At 40.7% G+C, this 24,751-nt stretch overlaps 1 long non-coding RNA gene across 5 annotated transcripts in view; it reads left to right on the top strand.

Annotated features, from left to right (window-relative positions):
* Window positions 1-23,714, top strand: part of LOC102076516 (uncharacterized) — a 37,472-nt gene extending 13,758 nt beyond the window's left edge. For 4 of the 5 annotated variants that reach the window (XR_003219027.1, XR_003219022.1, XR_003219015.1 and 1 more), the window contains exons 4-5: window positions 7,317-7,433; window positions 13,741-23,714. This is a non-coding gene — a long non-coding RNA (uncharacterized LOC102076516). The remainder of the gene's footprint in view (window positions 1-7,316; window positions 7,434-13,740) is intronic. The other variant, XR_002061613.2, reaches the window with a different exon arrangement.
* The last annotated feature ends 1,037 nt before the right edge of the window (window positions 23,715-24,751 follow it).

Raw genomic sequence — 24,751 nt, 5'->3', positions numbered from 1 at the left:
TTTGTTTAGAGTGGCACACAGGAGACAAGCGTGATATAGGTATTCTCAGTAATGCTGTTGACATCAAACACGTCTCATTAATAAATCAGGGAATCGTTTCATGTCTGTCTGGCTGTTCTTTGACTGTCAGCTTCAGACTTTGATAAGACCAGAGTAAGTGCCGTGTTTAGTTTGAAGTTGTTCACATAAGCGGTGATCTTTTCGGTTTTCCCTGTTGCTAGGCGCCAGGCAGTTTTGTGACCTCATAGGCGATGTCACAAATCTCCACGTTGCCTAGCAATCCATGTGGAGCGTCATTATCTGTGATCTCACAGTTCAGATAAGAGTCAGCAGTTCAGATAGCATAGTTTATAAGTAAGCCTCTAAAAGTAAAGAGCACTAGATGTGATGTCAGATCACACCAGAGTTTAACTGCTAACAGTGACATCTGCCTTTGGTCGTGCTAACTTGCCGTTAGTAGCAAGTAGTGCACTAATATTTAAAGCATAGAAACACATATAATAGTGAAAGGGAAATCATTTCATATCAACAGAATCGATCGTTATCTTCTGTCTGGGAGAGAAAGATTTTTAGGCCGTTTAACATAAAAGACTAGAAACAATTGTAGAAATCACAATATTACAAGAGGAAATACTCTTCTTTAGATCAAGGAAACTAAATTAAAAACCTTCATCTCACCCCTGACATTTAAAAAGCCCATATGAATAAATTTTTTTTACTATTTTGTTCTAAACCAATATTCCTTTTTGCCATCACTGTTCCAGATAAGAAGAATGTTGTATAAAATAAAAAAATATTTTAAAAAAGACTCTTTTCTCTGATGAAAGTACTGTATCTGATATATATTTTATGCCTTTGCAAAAGCATTCTACACAAAATTTCACAAGATAGATGTTATTACTTTCTTACAGCCTATGATATATGTTCCTATTGTAATTTGTAACAGCTGGAGGCTTCAAGAAACCCTTTCTGGACTGATTCTCATGATCGAATGGCCCCGTGCACGTCTTCATTATTATCATGGTTGCGCTGCATTGCACTTTAACGAACAATAACAATAATAATAGAAAAGCCACCTTGCAATCTGTCTTGAAAGGGTTAACATGACTCGCACGTGCCGCCGCCTCAACATCCATCATGGTTCTGTGTAACCAAATCATAGCTTCAATCACAAGGAAGATTAGATAGTAGTCTATTAATCTCCCATATTAAGCAGATCCATTTGTGAAAGCAAACGGCCCAGAGAGGCCATGCTTTCACTTGTTGTCTCTAAATCTGATTAGCAAGTATAACGACATGTTGCTGAGGGTCACAAGAGATATAGATTGGTCCTGCCTGCATCTTACTGGCTTGTGTGTTGGAAGAATGAACAATTTTATGTTCAAGGGCTCTTGGGATTCCTGTTGTAGACACCATTGTGTAATGGTGGTCTTTGGGGGGGGGGGTCATTTTGAGCAGTGTAGTATGTTTTCGGTGAATCATTTTCAATAGGTTTGTCAGTCTTTCTAAACTCTCAGATACTGTGAAATAAAATGCAAATATTTGTTCACGTCTTGGTACTTTCTGAGAGAAGACTAAGAGAGAAGACTAAGAGAGAAGACGTGTTTGATTAATAAACAAACAGCGCATATTTCCAGCATTGTCTGGACAGACTGGCTTTCCAGCTGGAGGCCTAAATAAAAGAGCAGAAGTCTGGCGTGTGAATCTGTGCTTCGACGATAAATACTTCTGTCCTTTCACAAACACCTGCTGCAGTGTGAGAGCTGTGGTACAGCAGCGCAAGAAGTCACTTGTTTAATTAGAGGCATGGAGCAATACCAAAGCATACTTTACTAAGTATAAAGGATTTCAAGACCACAGAGGTCCATAAAGTACACTTGACTTTCAAAGTTAAATTGTCATATCGACTTCATAATAGTGCTACAGTAGAGCTCCTGAGGAGACATAGATCGCTGTATGTTTGATCTATGACTCTTTCAGAGGTCATGGTGTTAGTAATAACCACAATGAGGAACATGTAATGATGTCATTGGTCTTTATTTAGCCTGCTTCCCTCTGCACACACTGGAAGAGGGCTAGCAGAGTCTGTGTCTGTCAGGTATCTGGTTTCTCCTACTGTCTTGGCTGGGACGAGGAGGAGGAGGAGGAAGAAGAGGAGGAATATCCGGTTACAGCGGGGAGCAGTGAGCATGGGGACAGATCTGTTTACTTGGGGAAGTTAATTGATTGGGTGGAAAGGTGGTGAGGGGAGAGAGGAGGAAAAGTAGTTGAAGGGGCAAGGATTAGGACGATATTGATCATGTGACTGCTCCTGCCATAACCTCCAATATGCGTGTGTGCTTTTTATTGCACTGTAATGTCAAATGAGATTGTTTCTTGTAAAAACAGGACAGAAAAACAACATGTGCTCAATGAGGAGGGCAAGGCAAGACAGTGGATCATTGATGTGAGGATCACTCATTAAAAGATCAATTTTTATTTTTTTCCATTAATACTTTGGCCTAAACAAAGGGTATGTCACAGAATATATCCATGTATACCAACTCAACAGCTCAGTAATATCTAGATTTAAAATCATTAATAATTTTGAGACACAAATATCTGAGATAAAGGCAGAGAGCTTGTGTATTACCTTAGAGCACGTAACAGTTTTAGTGCACACGAGCTGCTTGAGCTGCAGTTAGTGTAACGTATATTAGCTTTCTTATTAGCTTCATTAGTGTTTGTTTTTAAAATCAGTCTTTATTACTCTTAGGAAATGTTTTTTGTTGTCTTTTATGAACATGGAGCACTAGGCAGAGTGCTAAGAAGACAAACAAATATAAGCACGGTCATGCGCATTGTGTCCGTCAGGGGAAATAGAGAATGAGATGGTGAACTGCTGCCTGCATGCCATCCACTTTGTACTGGATAGACCACATTAATTATTTAACAGCAAGGCTGCTAGCTATTATTACAGAAAAACAGTGGACTGCATCTGGACCCTTTCCTGACGTTTCTATGTCAAATACACACCTTGCCCTTGTGGGCACACCAAACCGCTGTGGAGCATGCATCTTAAAACAACGGCATGGTGCAAAACTCGCTGCCTGCTATGTTAACAGTTTAATCACATGAGGTGCAGTATTTCTGAATGAGACTGTAAGAGCGAAGCACTTTGTGGCATGTGTGCCCCACCGCTACAGACATATGCATGCCTCTGTGCAGGATGCTCACCTGTGTTTTTGCATGTCTAAGTATGAGTGAGCCAGACAGGTGTACAACTAATGCCTGTTTAAGAGGAGCAGGAAAGCTGATGGTGAGGGGGGGGGCAGCTGCACGGATTTGTTTGCCATGGCCATACAGGCTCTTTACCGTCAGTCCGTCCTGCCTAGATGGGCATTTCTGTTATTCACTCAGAGGTTATGGTTTTAGATTGAGGGCAAAGCTTTGCAGCCTCCGGACTGTTTTGAAGGAATCCATTGTCAATAGAGATGTAGCGGGGCTAGGATTGTTTGCAGAGTTAATAGTAGTTTGATGATGTCTTTCTCAGTGACCTGAAGTGAAATTGACCCCTGTTGTGTGAGTATTTCTAAAATGTCACCCGCACAATTATGGTTGGAGTGTCCCTGGGCTGTTGTATGTAGGGCTTGTTTTATCTGAGACTGAGTTGTCCTCACACAAACACACACACACACACACACACACACAAAAGTACTGCTGCAGTTTAATTTGCTGACCCATACCTCTACATCTTCTGAAAACGTGTTCCTTGAATGTCAGTAGAAATTAGGTTCCCCGTGGTGAGGATGAAATAATTTATTCATCATCAGTGACTTAAAGTGTTTCAACATGAACCTTTTACAGATACAGTACGTATTGGTTCTTCTTAACCACAGCAAAGTGGGATATTTTCAGCTGTAGAGTTGTATGGATACATTTGTTCATTGTAAAAAAAAAAAAAAAAATTATAAAAGGTCTCAGTTGCATTTACACATGCAGACACAGAAAAGGAAGAGATGATGTAGATATCGACAGAGGTGTCCATGACAGGGTAGAATTGCATTCATCAGTCGCTGTTGTTACTCCCGCTCATATGTCTTGGAAGCAGCTCGTTTAAAATCTTTTTTGCTGACTTGTAAAGTTAAACTAATTTAATCCTCGTGTTGTTGTTAATTAATACAGCCAGGGAAGAAAGACGAAAAAATAAAACAGAGGTTAAGGAAAAGAGAAAGAAGGGGGACAGGGGGAAGAAAGCAAATCCTCTAGAGAGATGTATAATTCATGCTCATGACTGTGGGAGAGATTTTGTATGTGTGTGTGTGTGTGTGTGTGTGTGTGGTTCCTTCTGTTCTGAACAGTGTTTTATACTGTAGGGTGATCACTGTGTATTTGCTCAATCTCTGTCCCCGTGTCTTTGGGGTCTGGATAGCCAGCACACTGAACTGAGCGCAGGCCGAGACCTGAGTAAGTCACGGTTTCTCTCTTTCTGCATCTTGATTTAAACTGTGACTTCCACTGTGTGCATGCAATGTTCACTGTAACAGGCAGTGTTAGCAGTGATTCTACGCACACATCATTTTTCAGTTTTATTTCATTTGTTTTTTTATTAGGTATGTTAGAGCTATCTCTTTTTTAATTTCCTGGAAAATTTATGAGAAGCAATAATAGTGAATCATCGTGCATGAATAGTTTTGGGACTCTCTAATTAGCATGCATGCATTTTTTTTTCTTTTATTGGCTAAACTCAGTATTATTATTATTATGTACTGTTATTTTACACTGATGTCACAGATTTTAAATATTCCTGTTTAAATTTACTTTGAGTAAATATAAAGTAACTTGCACATTAGGACTTGCTGTTAGCCTCCAGCTCAAGGTAGGAACAAACGTCACTCTCTTATTTAAAAGGGGGACATTAGTTTGATTACACAGAAATGAAGACACACCTAAGTAACTGTCGACATTGAACCTTTGGGTTATGTTCAGAGACGTGTGATCTTTCTTTCAAGGTTTTTCCGCCATCTGGTTTGTGTGATCAGTAGCTAAACAAGTGAAAGCTAAGCTCCAAAGAAACTGACGGAATTAACTTCTTTAAGTTTGGATGTAGTGGCTGTTACGATGTCGAGAACAAACTTTAGGGCGCGGCTGCAGTCTTCACCTCATCATAAATTATAAAAGTAGAGGATCCCCATGCGTGTGAAATGGCTTTGTTCACAGTTTGTGTCACATCAGTGCATGTTCAACTAGGCAAAACAAAAGCTTTTCAATATTTTAGTGTACAGGGACTGACAGAGTGAAGAGAGACATTATTGTACTGCTGTTCCTGCCTGTCTCTTCCTTTCCTATCTGGCGTCCTGTCCTCTCCCATCCTCTGAAGTACTCTCCTCTTCTCTAAGATTACAGCACCCCCTCTCCATGTCAGACTAACTTTTGCACAGCAAGTATTGACTCACATTCATCCCTCTTCCTCATTTATCATTGCTCTCCATCTGCCCTATGTCATAGGCACCATAAGCTTCAGTGTACAGCCTTTTTTTTTCTTGCCCAGTCAACTGAGTTTGAAGCATGTTAATCAAATTTCCTACAGGTACACCAAGATTTTGTGTCTCAGAGGTCCAGTAAAAATGCAGAACTGTAAAAATGATCAACAGGGGAGGGGCTATTGAACAGATGTGGAAACAGAGATTCTGAGAGTAGATTACAGAATAAGAGAACAGCTTCCCTTCACATTTATTTATATTTCATTCTTATTTGCAGTTAAGCGAGTGGACTCTGCATCAGATCACCAATATATTTTTTCGTATACTTTCACTGAGTCCATCAGGGGGAAGGTTTCTACATCTCCCTACGATCCACTTTGTGTGCTTGTCCAAGGATTTGTCTGATTAGGCGCTGCCTAATTAGGTCTGACTAGGCAAGCTTTTAAGTCACATGCCATCACGCATGAGATATGGTTAAAAGATAGATGGGCAGGACATTAACTGTCAACATGGAGGAACACTGCTGGTGGGACTTTCACTTCTTGGTAGTAGTGAACTCCACCCTGCTTGTCCTGATGGGAGAAAACTCTGAAACAATATTTCATTGTTTGTTTTTTGCAAAAGAGTGCAGTTGATCCTTTTGTTAAAGCAATGTCACACCTAGGGATGACAAACCGACGTTCCTTTAAATGCCTCAAAAGGCCAAGTGGTTTACATTTTTCCGTGTATTAGTGGTTAAATATATTTAAATGACACAGTACTAGGCAACCATTAAGCAAACCCCTCATTTATTTATTTATTTTTTATTTAATTCAACAACATAATTTTTAGAAAGCAGTGCCCACATATCTACAGAAGCAGCTTTATAGATGCATATGAGATGCATATCATAGTGTAGCATGCAGCAAATCATCACAGGTGCAAAGGAGCAAAGAGGGGTTCTTCAGTTCTTATGAATTAGGTCTTCCCACTGGTTGAATCGTTTCCCCCGCTGATGCAGCAACACTGCACAAAGCTGGAAAAGCAGCTAATGCAGAGACACGGATAAGTGACAAAACAGCCGAGCGCTCAGATATTAATCGAGACATTTTAACTTTGTCATGAGAACATTTGCAAGCTGCAAGGCGCTCTGCTGATGTTTAGCCTGAGGCTGTGACAGACAGGAGGGGATGTTATGCTATCACAGCGTTTGATCACCGGCATCATGGGAACACAGGTATCAGAGAGAGACTCGTATCTCTCACAGCTGTTCAGATTCTGTCGTGGGGCTTGTTTAGATATTGGTGTAAATGGGATGAGGAAGATTTAACTTTGAAGATATGAGATTAATTTTTTTCCCCCTTCTGATCTCTTTCAAAAGCTGCGCGCTGTGAGTCTGAGCCTTTTTTTTTTTTTTTTTTGCTTTTTTTTTTAATGAAATAAATGGTTGAGGCAAATAAATTTGCATGACTCAACAGAAAAAATATTGTCCAGAGCTCTGTGTGTTAATAGGCTTCACAGTACAATTACTTGGCCTGTATATAATGGAAGTGCAATCAATGTATGGATCCTGCCCCCTACTGTCAATGATGGAAATGGCATCTATAATCAATTAGTGGTGACTCAATGTTAGAGGGCTGCAGGCTAACAGCTATTAACAAAAACTTTCCTTTTTGGTGGGGAAGATTTGTTGTCCATAGTCGCCAATTATGTCACATGTTACAACACACTGGGATTTGCTTTCAATATTTTGTTCCTGGTTTATTTTCAGCATGTCTGCTTCATTGTTTCAAGGAGCAATGAAGGAGATAATTTTCTTCAGTTGTAGTGTTTCTATTATCAGCTCTTCATTGTTATTTCCTCTTTATCTCATAGAAACCCCCCCACCCTGGAATCAGTGCAGGCCTCATGTTATATGCAGGGAACACAGCAACCTCTTCTGGCCAAAAGTGAACGCAGCAGAGAGTGTGTGCTGAAGCCAGCATATAACAAGTGGGTAACACCTATTATCACTGTTGACAGCGGTACTTGACAAAACTAGGTTTGCAGAAATTATGACGCCTCGGGAAATGAAGTGGCATTTTATTGTCAGTGCCACATTGTTGGCAAACAGTTAAGAGTTTGAAATGGAGCCACTGACTCTAACTGACATCTCATAGGAAATGTTAAAACCCCAGATGCCTGGCATCACATCTCAACAGATAACCGACTAGTAATTTGACTTGAGAAAAATCATATTATTGCCTGGGGAAGCATTAAAAAGTATTCCATGATCAATGTATCTGATTAGTTTGCTTTGACGGTACACTGGTGAGCTAATCAGGCCAAAGGGATCAATGGAGCACTTGACACTCTGTCTTTCATTCCTTCTGTCTTTGGATAACTACAATGTAAATGACTGGGTACTAAAGGAAACCCTACTGGGACGAATACTAAACTCTGCCTGTGCTGCATTGTGCACAGGGGAATCTGTGCAGACACTTAGCCAGTTCTTAATCAGTAGCGTGCAAAAAATAGGTCCCTATTACACAGCCCTCTCTGAGTCTCTTATCATCATATTTGTCAGAGCTGCTTTATTCATTTCCAGATCAGTTTCCTCATACTGTAAACTTTACAGCCCTCATAGCAAATCCTTGAGGTGCGATCCTTATTGTTCCTGATTGGCTCTGAACCTCTTTTTTCCCTCCTTTTCACGCTCTGTGTTCCCATTTCTTTCTCTGTGTCAGGCACTGAGAGCTACGAGGATACCAGATGCCGTCCCAGCCTATTTGTCTTATCTGTTTTCACAGACAAACTAATTGCTATACAAAAGGTGCTGGCGTGTCCTGTTGAGGACCCTTGTAAATGCTTTACATCCACCGCTCCATTCTGCCTGCCAGTAAACTGGCTAAATATAAAAGGATCACAAAAGAGTGTGATTAGGGATACAGAAGAGGGGGAGGAGGCTGCGGTCCCACACCAGTGTAAATGGGGCACCTGAAACTGTTAGCTTAACATAAATGAAACCTCATTTTTGAAGCCGCCCAAACAGAAACTTAAGAGGAGATAATAAACGTTTTATTATTGTTGGAACATTGTTTGTTTAGAGGTTGTAGTGCCACCTGTTAATATAAGACACACACACATAGGTAGAGCAGATCCTTATTTTTTTTTTCAAACACAGTGTAATAAATTATTTTAACTTAGATTTTCTTTAATGATTTTTCCATCAGTTGAATAAAAAAAATTCTCAATAAAATGTCTTCAAATTCTCTTTTTCAGCAACTATTAAAAAAATATATAATGTATTAAGCAGATCTTATTATACTAAAAGCTGAAATATAGATGTACTCCATAACAAGTAAAAGTACACATGATACAAAAATGGCCCCTAAAAGTCCTGTGTTACATACATATACAGTGTGTTACATTATATAAAATGAATATATATATATGGATAATTTTAACTAATGCATTAATGTGTAAGCAGTGATTTGTTGTTGTTTGTTGTAGGATCTGCTTTTATCCTGTTTCAGGTTTTATGAAGTGATGGTAAGTTTTGTTTGAAGAATTAGCAATTAAAGAAATAAGTGCATCAGAAATTTTGCATTTACAAAGCACTGTTGGACAATCTTGTTGGCTCTTAATGTGCTTTTTTAAGCCCCCCAAAATACAGCTGTGCACATGATATGCAGGAGCATTGAAGGCAGTCCAGTAAAATAACACTACTCACTTTGGCTTTAAAGAACAGATTGAAGAAAGGATGTTGGGACTCACATGTCAGTAAAGTTCAGTGAATGTCTCGCATAGCTGTGCTGATCATGTTAGCATCATCTGTCCACAGACAAAGAGAAATAAACAAGAGCCTAAGCATTCTGCTCAAAACTGCCCTCGTGGTAGTTCCAGCTACTGTAGGTGCCTCCCAGATCCTGCTAAGCCATTAAGAGACACAAAGGCAGAGTCTCGTGGCAAAAACAATGCAGATACATTGTCGCTGCTGGTAATAAAAACCTCTCTATTTGCAAAATGTCCACAGAGCTATGGACAAGCGTCAGAAAGATAGTATTTCTTTCTGGGCTATTTTGTTTCGTGTTGTGTTGCTGTAGGAATGAAAACATTTTTTCTAATCTGTGGTCATATAAATGCTTTGTCCTGCCTCCAGATCTGTAAAATGTCTCAAATCATCTGATGTGTTCAAGCATGTGTTTCTGTGTGTGTGTCCGTGTGAGCCTGTCTGTGTACAGACCGAGAAAAGAGAGAGCCCTTGACTCCCCATCTTGACAAAGTTGGGTAATTAACGACAGAGCCTATTAAAGGGAGAATATTCAGCCAGTGATAAATGGCTTTAATAACAGGCCCATGTTCTCTCTAACAGAGATAGATCCTGCCGCCACAGTCTCCCTGCCCACCAGATAAAACTACCCATACTCCCATCTCACCACCCTCTTCATCTTGCCTTTTCCCATCGGCAGTCTCGCTCTTTTTCTGTTTTCTCTGGCTTTGTGGTTTCTTTCTCACTAACTTTTAAATCATTTTCCTTTCTATCTCAAAGACTCGCATTGCTCTGTCGGACAATGCAGCTTTCCGTGAGCTCTGCTTGCAATTTCAGGCTGAAGCCACGTCAAAGCAATCGTATCAAACAAGCTCAAATGTTTTTCATGTGCGCACAAAAGGCATTCGGTGCAGCCTCCACATTACACGCAGCTCTACGACATTTAATAAGCTCAGCCAGGTCATCTACCTGCATGCATGTTTGTGTTGCTGCAGTTGCGCTTATGCATGTTTGTCTTGTAAAACATCGTTAGCCTCTTTGTGTAGGGGCCATGCAAATTGGACAGTTAAGAAACGCCAGGGCCGATTTATGTTCCAGTGCAGCCTTTTAACAGGGGCTGTGCTACAGCTTTATGTGTCCTGGTGGGTTTAGGGGCAAGGACTGACCACAGGGGTCACATTCGTCAAAGCCCCTGTATTGTGAGATTGGTCCAGATGTCGGTCCTCATTAGAACAGGCCACGCTGAAAGAGAGGAAATTCAAATGGGTGAGAGTTAAGCAGTCCCACTCCCATCCACAAGGCTGAAAATGTGATTGTTGATTGTTTTCTATGCATTTCAGCTCTCTTTAAGAACAGAAAAAAATGTCTCTTAGCCAAAAATGGATTGTACCAGTTTTGTCTGTTTTATTTGTTCAACTTTTGAGATATATACCTCCAGATGAACAGAATTTCAATTTCAAATCTGTGTTTCACAGTGCCCGTATTAGTCTGGATGATCCACATACCTCACTTTGAGCTGTTTTCACTCAAACTACTTTTCCTGCAGAAGTGCTTATGAAAAAATGACAGGGTTTTGTGATTTGCACACTGTAAAGGAAAGATCCTGAAAGACATAGTCTGACATAGAAGTATAAACTATTTGCTATTGAAATGAAATTTAAATATGAAAGCGATTTTTATAGGAAATGGATGTGTTACGACTTTAAAAATGTTCTAAATACTGAGGTTCTGTAAGGTCGGGGGGAAAGAAAAAAATCATTCGGTTTTAAAAAAATATTCTTCTTTTTATGTAAAGTAATATCAACATAAGGTCAAGAAGGTATGCATGATGCATGTATAATACTTTCAGACTCACTGGACTCTAAAAGTTTGGCTTCAGGTTTGGGTCCTGTTAAGCACACACTCCTTCTCCCTCTCTCTCGTACACGCACACACACACAGATATTACTTGACATGTCCCTCTCCAAAGTCCCCCCTGCGTGTGAAGGGTTCTTCATACAGAGGTTGTAGCATCAGGCACTTTCTATCTCACAGAACTAAAGGCAGCGGGTCCATTAAATACACATGAGAGTCTAATTAGGGCCCCCTTTGTGCAGCTGACTTGGAGGTAGGAGTCATTGGGGAGCGACTGTGCCAGGACCCTGACACCCAGAGAACACACTGTGCAAATTAATAGAGAATGACCAAGGAGTAGCTCTGTGACTGACTGGGACCTCTGCTTCCTTGGAGGCAAAAATGTTCAGAGCTGATTGCTCTCATTAAATTTGTTATAGTGATATAATTATGATAATATGCCTGGGAAATGTGATGACTCTTAGTGTGTGGTGAGTTTGCGTACCATGGTAAATTTGATATGAATGTTTAATATTTATATGGTCCATGTGACCTTTAAATTAAACCAGGGAGAAAATATTGCCAAACTGTGTGTTTTTAGTTTGTGGCCTCAATTTTACGAACTTTCAGTGGTCATTAAAAAAACAACACGATATCTTTGTTGTCTCGATGTAACTAATCGTCACCCCCTTTGAGCAAAATTAAAATAACTGATCATTTTGCCTATTTGCTCCGAAATTCAAACAGGAAAAGGGATTCAGCTAGCTTTCCTATTATAATTAGGTTGATAATAATGTTGAGTGAATTATTGCACTTTTGTTATTCAGGGGGAAAGTCTTTCCTCTGCTGTGTCACATGAGATATTGGTGTGGACATAATTCTTATTCTGGCAGCAGCACATTGACTGATATTATTTAAATTACACCTCCTTGGGCTAAGTATTCGGAAATACTTTGCAGATGGGAATTCATCACCAAACGGTGTTGAGAATAAAAGGGACATCGACTCTTGATTACACTGACAAAAATGGCTTTTTTTCCAAAGGGAAATGACTAATGTTGTTAAGGACAGACGGAGGGATACTGCACGCTAAACACTGGTTGAATTAAATCTATAGATGATAAATGAAAGGAAATTGAATGTGGCATTCCTGGCACAAAGCAGGAGAATAGGCCCATGATCTCAAAATAAGTGTAACATGCAAACTACTTGTTCCCTTTGCTACCTCTACATCCCTATTTCATTTAAACACCTTTAACAAGTGTAAAAAAAAAAAAAAAAAAATTAAAGAAAAGTTTAGTGAAATTGCCCATAAAAAGCCTCACCTGATTAAATTTTGATGATCTTCCCTTCAGTGTTGTCTCCAACTGCAGCTCTGGATCACTTCAAGCACGTCTGCTATATTTCTAGAGCACACCATACCACCACACCAGTCACATCAGTTTCTGCAACCTCTTATTCTATCATGGGTCAGCCCGTCTTTTCCTGCACCTGGAACGGCTCTCTCTCTCTGTGCTGTTGGTATTTTTCCTCTTAACGCCAGGACTTGAGACTGCTGTTTTTAAGGCAGAGCCTTATGAGGTCCATTTAAATGATGACCTATACTTGTGCTTAGCTTCTGCTGAAACCTCTCTGCCAGGTCTCTGTTATCAGTCAGTGCGACTGCCTCCTAGTCTCAATTTCTAGTCATTCTCATAATTGCTTCCCTGACTCACCTGATCCTGATGCAGGTCCGATCTGGGTCATGTTTCCAGTACTTCTTCCCTGTCTAACACCTCCCACTTTAATACCTAATACCTAACCCTTTCACTGATATGGTGCTAATGCCAGTGTGGATCTGGTTCTGACTTGGTGCTTTTGAGATCTGGCTTAATTTTACTATATTTGAGAACCAACTGGGTGTTTTGCGTGCAAAAACAAATTACAGTAGACCAAATCCATTGGTTACATCTTCAAATTGTTGGTGACTTTTTTATTGTAGCACCTCCTGCGGCCACTGATGTCAGTGAGACAAATCTGCATTTTTAGTTTTCTTTGGAAATATATGGAACTTCCTGTACATTAGACACTACATTGGTGGAAATTAGGTACTAATAGATCAGCCCATCTCTGATCAGCCTGCCTCAGTCTGCCTCCAGGCTCAAGCCCATCAGCTGAACCAGCCTTGCATCCCTCTAGGTTGGCTTCTGGTCATCACCTGAGCTGGCTATCCCTCGTCCCTCTTCCCTGTCTTCCTGAAATTTGCATTAAAGGAGAAATTTAAAAAAATACAGTCTGTTCAGTAAAATTAACCCATGTAGACAGGCACAGTTTCCCTCTTCAGCCAAACAGCCATGAGCTACCAACAGAAGAAAGTTTTACACCAAATCCTCCACAACCTACATAGTCTCACTCACATCATGGGGTGACAAGAGCCAGCAAAACTTCAAAGACAACGTGGGAAACATTAGTAATGTAATATCTAACTAAAAAGGTAAACATATGGAAAGAATGCTGGTTACAGGTTTGCCATTTAGTATGTAGACAAATATATTTCATTTGAATTCAACTTTTCCACATTGTTTCTATAGTCAGAGGTTGACTTTTTGACTTTTCTTTTTAAGGCTGAGGGTCAGTGGGACGAGGCCAGTCCCAGCTCCAAGTAACAGGCTCCCAGTGGAGCGGCCACTGCCTTTGCAGCCCACTAACTCCTTTCTCCCCGATCTGCTTCCACAGGTCCCGGCAGCAGCAGGGCTTTTCCTGACCCATGGAGGGCCGCACCAGTGCCATGGCAGGAGCGTGATGGGGAGTATCCATTGATGGATGTTGGGCAGGTATTCTTCATCGCCAGGGCTCCAACACCCTCTTCCTGACCAGGAGGGAAATATAGCGTACCAGAAAGGTGCCAAGGGGGTATACGCCAAGCTTTGGTGGGTGCATGCAGATCCTGGTCCTGGTTTAATTATGGGCATTGTTGGAGTCAGAGTGGGTGGTCAGGTGTGTGCATGGGAACATTCACAAATATCCTGTATTACCAGATAAAATTTAAGGGAAAAAATACATAGAGTAAAGGTTGCAGCCCAGCAACATCAGGAGCTCCTGTACAACAAAGAGACTAGACTTAGGCAATTGCTCCCTTCTTTCAGCTCAAAATTACTGTTGCTCAGTGGGTGACGTCCACTATGAGGTGGTGCGGTCGGACAGGGAAGGAGCCACAGAGATATTTCACCTCACCCTCCTCAAAGACAAAGTAGGCTGCATATGCTGCTGCCTACTTGATGCCGATGTCAACTGTCTTTGTTATTACCTCCTGGGACAGTCAATAACCGCATACTCAGACCACGCCCCGTTGTAGGGGCTCCACCGCATTATGTATGGTTGCCAATCCCCGGATCACCCTGTGGTATCTGGCTTTGCAGCCCTTTAAGTTGAAGGTAATCCATAGGCCAGGGGCACAGATTGCTGTGGTCAATTTTCACTCGCAAGGTGGGGGGTGAGTAGGTTTAGACGGATGGGTCCCCAGCATCAGTAGAGGTGGAGGTGTGCGGCAGGGGTGTAATCTGCGGCTCTGCTGCAGGGAAGGGGTGGTGCAGTGGGTTGGAGGGCCAGGGAGGCTGGCAGGGCAACTGAAAGCAATTCAATAATTACACTCTCCCTATTTTAGTGACACTAACACCTGGAGGAAAAAAGAACAGGTGGCTGTCGGGACGAGGGGGGCAAATAATTGTAAATAAAAAATACTGTCACAAGTACGCTGACTGTCTTAGCTCCTCACTGAGGTCACACAGTCCTTCAAAAGTCTCTTTGCAGACTTATTCAGTTGTAAAGCTGCACCTAGCAGATTTACAGCTACATTTGACAAAATCAATCTGCCACTTAACCTTTAACCATACTCCAGGCTATGTGGAGTGTTCTTTTGTCTTACACAGGTGTAGCACAGTCAAGTAAAATCCTTTGACTACTGAATGAGAACTTAATGCTGTACCCAACTGGCTGAACCAGCAGTGATTTAGCTTCTGTCCACTGACATATTGAAGGGACTAAATATGAATTTTACATTTTATACTTGTACTTGTATTTCACCTTGGGGAGATGTGTTCACTCTGACATTAAGGGTCAGTTTTTGATTAGTCATTGCCAAAAAGAAGAGCCATTATAATATATTACTTTTATATTTTCTACTGAAAAATGATTATGTGTGATATTACAGTAAATCATGAAAACCTTTAAAAGGGATTAACTTTCTTTTTCTTTTTTTTAGTAAGGAGTGAGAAAGAGAGACTCACCTGACTCACCTGTACAGCTGGCATTGAGTTCTTTGAACTCCAGCAGCCTCCCACACTTCTCTCCACTACGCTACTCTTTTCTCTTCTCCTGCTGTGACAGCTTTGGCCTTTAAGCTCAGCACTGTTATCACATTTTAACAAGCACGTCATTAACGTTGTCTCGCCGAGCTTTCTGTCGCAGTGACAGACAGCTGTTTTGACACACCCTGCCTCTTGCAGTTGCAGGGCTGACTTACAATAATGCATTACTAAAAATGTCAGTGGCTCCATTTAACTTTATTCGTTTTAAAGCCAGTGGTAAAGGTTTTTATTACCCACTTTATTGAACACCTTACGGTGAGATGGTGCTGTCTAAATTGTATTATACATTATAAACTTCTACAAGTATGTGGCAGCAGCTGCACAGGAATGTAGAGCACACATTTACTCTTTATGGTACACAGTCCAATGGAAATGGCTGTACAGATAATGTGCTTGTTCTTATTTGTGGATCACTGCGCACTCACATGTATGACCACGCTGGCTAAATGATAGTCTGCTCTGTTCACCTTTTGAATGCCAATATTTCTTAAGCATGCCTTACCTGAGCATAGAGTTACAGTGCACATTAAGTGATCTTTAACCTCAGATTTCTGGCCAACAAGCAATAATCCAACGCCATCCCACTCTTTTCAGTTTCTAATACTGTTCTATAACAGTTCCATTTCTGAAATTACTCTAATGTAATGGTAGGCTGTTAGTTTTTAACATAAAGCTACCATTCTTGCAATATTATAGCCACTTGTGAAGAAGGTTTATGTGTCTAGGCAGTTCTACACTTTTTGATAATACCCGCCCTCAATCTTGTCTGTGTGTTCCTTTATGTAATGTAATTATGAACAGCAATACCCATCAATGTACCAGCTGTCTCACTACAATATCTCCTTAGTCTGGACTTTCTCGCTGACCCTGAAGATATCGGGATTCTAAAAAAAATTTAAAAAGTAATGGTAAAATGGAATCATCAAACAAAATCCTCTTAAAAAAAGCCACAAAGCATGCGTCATCCCATTTCACCAACATATTAAAGATTTTGCTATGGAGCAAACTCCGTTTCTCCAAGTACCCAAAATGAATTACATTGTGGATTATCGTGTAATTATGGATCTTTCCAAAGACTGATAGAACCGGAAAATTGAGTTCTGAATATTTCATAATGCATAGCACCATCTTTGTAGAGGAAATTATTTAGGGATAGCATGCTCATTTGCAGAATGGATAAAGGTTCATTGCGAGTCACCAGAGTGCAGTAATTGGAAAGCTCCTGTGATTCAAAGGAATCATTCAGAGATGAGCATGTCTCCTGGATAGCTGTGTAGTACTCCATTAATCTTCAGTCACACACCCAAAACTATCAGCTACCATCCAAACCTATCAAGCTGTTGGCATATACCATATTTGTGCCGCATATAAATCACAGTTATACAACAAATGTGATAAATGTGCACTTTATCCTTTTTTTATCCCTCTGCAGATGAGCTCTGGCACCCTCCCAGAGGTAAGAACTCTTGTAATCTTACCTATGATTTTTTTGTACGTCTTTATTTATTTCTTTTTCTTAAGTGTGGATCCCTTTAATACACAGACAAGTAGAATTATCACAATATCAGCATCACATTACATGAAATATCATCATCACCAAGGACAAACCAAACAATTTAAGGTTGGATAAACTACTCACTTAGGTGAACACTCTGACTGGGATCTAAAAGGATAATTTTGTCGCCTCTAGAAAACATATGAAGAAATGCCAGTTTTGAAAAATGTCATCTTTAAAAGGCAAATCTAAATGTCAGAGAGATAGATCCTTTACACAAAGAGAGCACTGCCTTCTGGGTAGTACACAGAAAGGCTTGAGAATAATATATTTTTTTCCCCCAGTTGAAATGAACTACAATTACCCATCATCAAGCATATAAAGCAGTACCCTCGCATTCACAGTCTCATAGCCTGGGGAGGAGAGTGGTCACTGTTTGCAACATTAGTCAGAGAAAAAAACAAAAGGAAAATATGTTTTGCTTTGTCACGAAAAAAATAGACTTTACTATGTTGTGATGTGAAGTATGTCACTGAGATGTTATGGAATATACTGAATTCATATAATGGATGAGAGGCAGGTAGTGTTAGGCGCTGCAAAGTTTTAAATAGGATGTTAACATAGGCTGGAGGAAGTTTAACAAAGGTTAAACAAAATAAGCTCCAGGCAAGCTTCTAATAACTGACCTCCACCTATCAGTCCTTGTAGTTATGCATTTTCTATCACCTGCCCAGGTTAGGAAGTGGGGATAAAAACTCAAGTAACCAAAGAATATTTACATTAATTGCAAAAAGACTAAAGGTGACATTTTTTTTCCTCTTCCATTCACCATAAATATGGAAACATACACTGTGCATTCGTATTTTGATCAATGTCAGTGGCTGTAGCATCTCCTACCCCGTTCTCCCACACTGTGCCTGCTCAGGACACAGTCATATATTTATGATTGGCAGCTGATTTCCAAGCAACAAAGTTAAACTCCAGAAGGAAAACAGGAAAAATAATTAGTGAAACAGCAGCTCAGTCCAATATAAACCTGATGACACTAACATAAAGGCAAACTCATAATCTGATCCATAATCAAGCAGAGCACTTTTAATGGGAGCAGGTCGCAGTAAAAAGGGGGAGGGAACAACCTCTTTTGCAAACATAACACAACATTTGTCAGGATAGAGGATGAGTTTAAGATAAAGAGAAAATTAATCCCACAATACTTTGTGTAATTTCAGAAAAGAAAATCGTTGTTCTAGTTTTTGAATTGCATGTTGTTTGATATTTAAACTGTTTGTGATGATTCTCATGTATCAGCAGAAACAAAAGATTTTCACAAGGCCTTCTCTTAAGATTTTTTATGTAATTTTTGTTTGGTTTGGTTTGGTTTGGTTATTTTTACATCCCACTCTCCTTGTAAGGGTGCCCACAAGGAGAAGTTGCTTACAGCAACATTGCTGTGTGTTTTAAACTATAAATTAAATATTGCATTTTGATACAAAACAGATAGTGTTGGCTTAAAGTGGTTTACATCTCTGGGCTTAACTGATTCATCAAAGTTTGCAGCTAAAATATTTCACAGTACAGAATTTTCTTTTTTTAATCTGATGCATGAAAGCCATGTTGTGTTTCTTTTTTCTTTTCTTTGTGTGTGTGGTGGGGCGGGGGGGCATCACAGCTAAAGCAAGCAGAGCAGCATGCCTTATTTGAGTTTATATTTTACAAATTGCTAAATGTACAAATGGGAAATTCATACCTGAATACATCTTTCTTTGGTCATCAGTTACAAAAAGTTGGAAACCATCATTCCTGATACTTCTCAGTGGGAAAATATCAGAAAAGAACTGACTCTCAGTCAGTGTAGGTAAGTAACTGAATGAAGATTTGAAAAAGGGCAGAAGAAGAAGAAATGCAAGAAGAAAAGAAAAGTGAGGTGCAAGTGGAGATGAAGATGGGAAAAGACTGGAGTCAAAGACTAAGACGGGAGAGATGGCGATGGAGGCGAAAGAAAGCAAGCCTCTGCTCCGACTGTCCTGGGTCACAGGTTTTTATATTAATGGTTGAGGTCTTGTGTCAGGTCAGGGAGAGCTAATCTTAACTCTCTTGCTGGAGGGCACCTTCAACCCACGGGGCATCTGGGTATCTCGTCAACCCAACAGTGAACCACCGGGCTCTTCTCTTAGCATGCAAATGAGACAAGAACAAATGTCCCATCACTTCTGGGGCTCCATGTCCCAAAGTGCTTAACACTCTTCCTGTCAACCCCCCACACCCCACCCCACTCCAGCTGCTTCAAAAAGCCCCTCCTGCACATCCTTCACTCTTTTTTTTCCCCTCCCTCTGATGTTCTTTAAATGAGCTTCCCAACTCCACTTCTTTCTCACAATTCAATTTTACAAGGCCATTATCCTGGGTGTAATGTGGAGGTTAAATATATCGGGGCAGACATTATGTGAAAATAATTAGTGCTAATGAATAATGCACTCATTCAGCTGATGAAGGATGGTTGTCAGGGTAATGGAGTACAAGGGAGGGGCCCCTCTGACAAATGAAATTAAAATATTTAAACACTGTTTTACGATATTATCAGGCCCTCACACTCTTTCCCTGTTACGCACTCGCTATATGGAGCAGGCGAGCCTCCATGTGACATGATAGTTGTGTCATTACTCACGCACAACATCTGTCTCACCAGAGGCCCAGAAACAAGGCCCATGCTTTTGCAGTACCTCACACCACAGCTCATCATCCCTGCCCTGATAATCACGCTGATGGCTTTAGAGATGGCGCTCTTATTGACAGTCGATGTCACCCTGCCAGATTATATTTTCTTCACTTTATTTATTGCCACTGCACTCATTCTGCCTCTTAGGATCTCATTCTGCGCCCATCATGTGACAATGAAGGATGTAGGTTTTAAATCGCCTGGTTTACAGCGCCCTCCCAGTCAATTGGCCTGTTCCAATCAATAATGGTGGACTAAGCACTCTGTGACAGATAAATGGTAAAGCATCAACACAACCTTATTAGACATAATGGGTAGATGAAAATATAGGAAAGTGCCTTTGACAGAGGACAGAAAGTGCATGAACTAATAATATATATTGCTTACTTCTTCATGCACCAAACTCTGCTTGATGAACCTTCAAACACCTATTTCCACCTACACCTACTTGAACTTCAGCCATTCTAGCACTTTGGTTTACTCTGGTTTCAACATAAAGTCTCTAAGATTGTGGCCAGTAATCCAATATATCAGAGTCGTCAAAGGCTAATCATTTTTGGAGCTGACAGAATGTGATTTATGTTTAAATAAGACTCCAGCCTATCCCCATTGTTTTGATTTAACCATGTTCCTGTGTAGTGATGAACACATTCCCCTTGAACACAAAAGATCCCTGGTTCAAGACCAGGAGAAGACACAAACCCAACAGTATACTCCCATTGCTGGTCCCAAGACCAGAAAAATAGGAGCATCGCATCAGGAAGGGAATTTGGTATAAATTATCCAGAACTGCATAACATCCGTTGTACAGTAGGTGAAAACAACAGTGGTTGCTGGTGCAACTAATGTCAGTTAGTTGTAATGGAAATCTGACTAGGCCCAAGCTGTACTTGCTGACAATGACAACACTTTCATGCTGATGTATTTATTTTCTTTGTAAGTATGCTAAACTTGTAAACGTTATACAATGTAAACATTATGTCAAAGAGTAAAAGGTTACAGATTAAAATTTGGACCTGAAGATAACCAAAGTTATGAGGATTTGTCCTAAAGAGAGCAAATATATTTGCTGCCAAACTTTAAACCTGTGGGTGCCGATAGTTGTTATTAAGTTCAGCAGTGGAAATGAATGGGCTGATCTGCGGTCTTGCCCACCCCTGCGGTCACACGTTCTTGGTTTCAACTGGAAAAAAAGATCAAGAATGTAAAAACTCACAGGGTTTCTTTTCTTTTTTGTCAGTCAGTTTGTTCATAATGATGCCACATCATTGTTTTATATTTTGTTTTTTAGAAATACAAATGTTTTTGGCTCCCTGGGTTCCCCAGTCAAAATCCCCCAGTTCCACATATGCAGTTTTATTAAACTGAATGATTGGAGAACATTGGAGATGTCATTAGATCTTCCAGAGACAGATAGATGCCCTGGTCATGCCACACATGACAAGAAGAGCTGATGCTGCTACATTGCCAGCCCCAATCTGAGCAGCAATGACCCTCCTGGGAATGATGGAAAACTCCACCTGCTGATATGACTGTCCAACGCTCAGCTGGAACATCCACTCGACAAAGGTGTTACTTTGCTGCCGAAACACAGACAGGGAGGAAGCAACTGTTTGCTCCTCCTGTCGCACGCCAGCATGCCCTGAGCAGAGCATGAGGCAAACTGTGTGTTATAACTGCATGTAGGGTGTGTTTACCTTTAGCTGTGTTTAGTTTTTTCCATTCCCCGTACAACCATGGTTGGTGATTTCTGCCAGGGCTGCCATTTGTCTCTGATTCTGTTTATAACTTTTAAGATCATAATTTCTAGGTGCAGCCGAAGGGTGGAGGGTGGTTTTAGGATATGATCTCTGTTTTTCTCATTGATGTGGTTTTGTTGGTTTTACACTGGGGCATTTTCCAACCAAGTGTGAAGTGGATGGGATGAGAATTAGCATCTCCAAGTCTGAAGCTATGGTTCTCCGTTGGCAAAGAGTGGAGCACTCATTCAGGGTTCGGAATGAATCGCTGCTACAAATGGAGTCGTTTGAGTAAGTATTACACCTACTAATGACAACACTGCGCTGGTCGGTTGTGGTGAAGAGAGAGCTGAGCGGGAATGTGAATCTGCCGATTTAACAGCTGATCTGCATTCTTGCCAGCCCCTGTGGTCACAGGTTCTGGGTATCAACTGAAAAAAAAAAAAGATCAAGGATGCAAGCAGCAGAAGTGATTTTCCTCTCAAGGGTGTTGGAAATAGAGGCATTTGGTCATTTAGGAGTCGCTCAGAGTAGAGAAAACTACTTCTCCTCATCAAAAGGTGTTTTGGACATGCAATGGAGGTCCCGGGGCAGACCCAAGTACACGCTGGAGAGATTATATCCCCAAGCTGGCCAGTTGTGTATTTATTTCAGTTATTTTATATTTGACTGATATAATCCACGAATCCAAGACAAATAGTTTTTAATTGAAATTATTAAAAAATTTGTGATACTTCAATAGACAAAAGCTAAAAAAGCTGATTAATAAGAATGTGGTTTGTATTTGTAAATCTGAAAGTAATATTAATTAAACTGCAAAAATACTGGCAGATAATAAATAAGCTACATTTTTTTTTCTTTAGATGACATTAATGACATAACTAATAAGACTTTGAGTAGAAATAAGGTTTGCTATTATTATTTTGCTGTTATATTTCATTTCATACAGTAAATTATTCTTGGGGTCCCAGGGTACCTCCGTCAGTAGTCCACATATGTTAACTATGTCGGTAGGATGAGTGTTAACAAATTAAAGGTGGGTCTGAGGCTGATTAGGAACAACCCACGCACCATACCCTGCTACATCTGGCAACTTTCTTTTCTTAACTCTTATTTTGCATTTTGGCACCATATACATTTGACTTGCAAAACAGACCTAATTACAGGGCCTGCAGTATGCAAGCCACACATCAAACATTAAGTTACAGTAGAAGCCTGTGATCCCAGTCACATACCCTCTCCCTCTTTTTTTTTTCTTCTGCCCTCCCTTGCCTCTGCACACCAGAAACACTGATTGTAACAGGGACATTAAAGGGGAATTACAGCGAAACAATTTACACTTAATGTAGCAGTCGTATGAACGGGGAAGAAAGATGGACAAAGATATAGCCGTATTAATAATACATGTTTTAATTAAGCAGCTGGGAATGCAAGGAGCAGGATCAAGGGAACAGACAGACAATGAAAGAAGAACTCGAAAGGAGGGAAGCGGTGAGAGAAAGACGGACGAAGAAAAAACTGAAAATGAGAGAGCGAATGACAGAGAAAGTGTAAAACAAAGCGGAGCATAAAAAGTAGAGGAGGGAGGAGGATCGGAATATGGTGCTGCGCGTTTCCTGCAAACCGTGATTCATGGGCAGTAAATATGCAAAGCCTGATGGCCATAAGGCAATCAGAGGAGCGCCACTCATCTACATGTTGCACAGTGGGCTATAATCCATCTGAGGGGCAAGGAATAATGATACCAGGAAGCAGGAATAAGAGCAGGGTCTGTTTATTACCTCAGACAGATCCATAATGCATACAGATGTGAGGGAGGCACACAGCTGCCTCTGGCCAGAGAACTCTATTGAAAAGTAGAGACAGTAATATTGTGTTTAGTGTAATGAAAGACAATCTGATTGAAGCACCTATTAAGGCAAATAAGACTGCTGTCGTATGAGGTTTAAGTGCCGGAGCTGTAACGATCACTGACAGGGTGGAGAAGAGCTGGGATGGATACTGAAGGAGAAGGAGGCGCCGACACCTCAAAGGCAACAGCAAGGTCACCAATAAATAACATGGGTAATACAATATGAATGTGCAGTCGTGCAAAGTGAAATGTAAGGTAATAATATGGTCCAAATATGCACATTTAAGACCTTGCTCGCTGTTAAGAGCATACCAGCGCAGATAAAACGTACGACCGGCAATAAAGCAGTAATTTGAATTCTTTGGTGTCATTGTGTTTACTTTTCTTTATTTGCAAAGACACCCGCACATTCACGCGCACTCTCGAACACAAAGGCCTTCTTCCCCGTGTCCTCACAGAGGACATTAACACCAGGATCCTAGTGGTGCTAGAGTAAAGTAATAAATTGTGTTGAACATTGATAAACTAATGCAATTACCTGCAGGGCAAGCCAGTCAGCTAATTTAAAGATACCAGGTTTGTTCATGGGGTGGGAGGCACTGAATAGGCCCCAAGGGTGAAAGATGGCGCCTTTATTACATCTGAGAGGTCAGCTTGGTAGCAGTGTATTAGGATTGATCTTTTGATCCCAGCCTGGAACCCACCCACCCCCCCAAAAAATGTACCAACCCCATATGGCTGAGGAAAAACACAGCTTATCTGGCGCAAAGGGTTAACTCTGCCAGCCAGGCAGCCTAATTGAGCGCCACACATCTCAGCTACACAGCAGAAACAGGAACCTGGAGGGTCGTAACAAGCCAGGCGTGACTTATTCACATAATAAACCAAGCAGATATCTAAATGAGCCATTGAGCCAGCCAGAGGGAGGGAGGCCATTAGGCCGCGCGGACCATGGGTACATATTTGTATATCTACAATTGCCCAATCATTTGCATATGTGGCTGGCTATAGACAGTGCTCGCACCCAAGGGCCCAATGACACAACATAAAAACTTTGTACTCATTCACAGCATCATAAACAAGTCAGAGACTCATTTGTTTTATCCAAAAAAAAAGTACACGGGATTTACAGGAGACATTAATCGAGATATTTAAAACCATCCCGGCTGCAAAATACAAAGACACGGTGTTTGTCGGTCTCTGAGTGGATATTCTTTCAGTGAAGCCTTACTTCATAGAGTGATGTTTCATTTAATCTACCAGTTAAATCTAATCTACCACTCGTGTAACTCTAGTGTTGGTTACCCTCAGATAAAAGCAGACCTAACCTGTGAGGCTCTCAGTAACTTACTGTAAAATTTCCACTTCATTTCTGTTTTGTTACCAAAACACTGTCACATCCTAAACATTCACAGACCGTTTTTCCACGGGCGTCACACAGTATCTGTGATGTGAATGAACGCAGCATGAGTCAGAGGAGGAGACTGACACCTCTCTGATATTAAGTTGCAGCCAGCAGCTGGTTAGCTTCTCATTAAGACTTAACAGTCATAGCTCAGCCTGGCTCTATCTAAAGGC

The sequence above is a fragment of the Oreochromis niloticus genome, linkage group LG1 (assembly GCF_001858045.2).
Source record: "Oreochromis niloticus isolate F11D_XX linkage group LG1, O_niloticus_UMD_NMBU, whole genome shotgun sequence".
In the NCBI taxonomy this organism is placed as follows: domain Eukaryota; kingdom Metazoa; phylum Chordata; class Actinopteri; order Cichliformes; family Cichlidae; genus Oreochromis; species Oreochromis niloticus.
This window is presented reverse-complemented; position numbering and strand designations above follow the sequence as displayed.